Here is a 1,026-nt window from a genome sequence, read left to right on the forward strand (position 1 = left end):
TGCAGGCTAGTGTGAGATAGATTTGCACCCAGCTTGTTGTGAACTAAGTGTTTATATAGACAAGCCCTAATATTTAAAGTACTAAGAATTGGCTTAAAGGACACAGTCAAGATATCACATTTGTAATATATTACAAAAATTCTCCTTTCGGTGTAACTAATAAATTATTAAAACTACAATTTGTTTTAAGTATCAAATTTACTTTTCATACCCAGTACTGTTTGTTTAGTTTTTTCAGCTCACTCGCTTTCGACAATGAATCTGTGGTGGTTGGTTTCACCCAGTGGTTCTTCTGCACTAGCAAATGTGGCAGTATTTATGTGATAAACAGAGCAGAGAAATAATTTAAATGAAAACAGTTTTTATTTTAAAAATGTGTTCTGATTAATCTCTGTGCCTTTGTTTTAGAGCTGATCAAAAATTTTCTAACAGAATGGTTTTCCATCTAAAATGCTGATTTGATTAAATTGAAATGTGTTATGGGAACATGTTACTTCCCCATGAAAATTTCAGACAAAATTATCACAACTTTTTTGACAACGTCAAAATATTTAGTTTTTACTTTATCAAGACTTTTTTTCCAATAAGTTGAAATAATCCACTTTGATTTTATCATTTTGACATATATAAACAAAACATTTCAATAAGATCAAAATGAAATATTTTAGAACATTTCCTTTTGCAAAAAAATGCGTGGTTTCTACTTTTTGTCCAAATTAGGGATGACATGAAATTTCAAATCTTGGAATTTCATTAGTGTGAGAATTCCATTTTTTTATCAACTCTGTTTATTCATTTGTAAAGTGGAGATAGTAACTTATCTACCACAGAGGGGAGTTACAAGGCTTAATTAACTGTTTTTAAAGCACTTTGAGATCCTCAAATAAAAGATGTTAAAGAAGTTAAATGCAGTGTTGTTGTAACTGTGTTGGTTCCAGAGTATTAGAGAGATAAGGTAGGTGAAGTAATTTATTTACTTATTTCTTATATTTTGATCATTGTAAATTTGTCCTAAATGTTATCAGT

General features: G+C 29.4%; 1 protein-coding gene across 1 annotated transcript in view; it reads left to right on the top strand.

Moving 5' to 3' along the window:
* Window positions 1–1,026, top strand: part of DLEC1 (DLEC1 cilia and flagella associated protein) — a 75,155-nt gene that overhangs the window by 6,739 nt on the left and 67,390 nt on the right. The gene's annotated exons all lie outside the window — the stretch shown is intronic.

The sequence above is a fragment of the Chelonoidis abingdonii genome, chromosome 2, assembly GCF_003597395.2.
Source record: "Chelonoidis abingdonii isolate Lonesome George chromosome 2, CheloAbing_2.0, whole genome shotgun sequence".
Classification (NCBI taxonomy): Eukaryota; Metazoa; Chordata; order Testudines; family Testudinidae; genus Chelonoidis; species Chelonoidis abingdonii.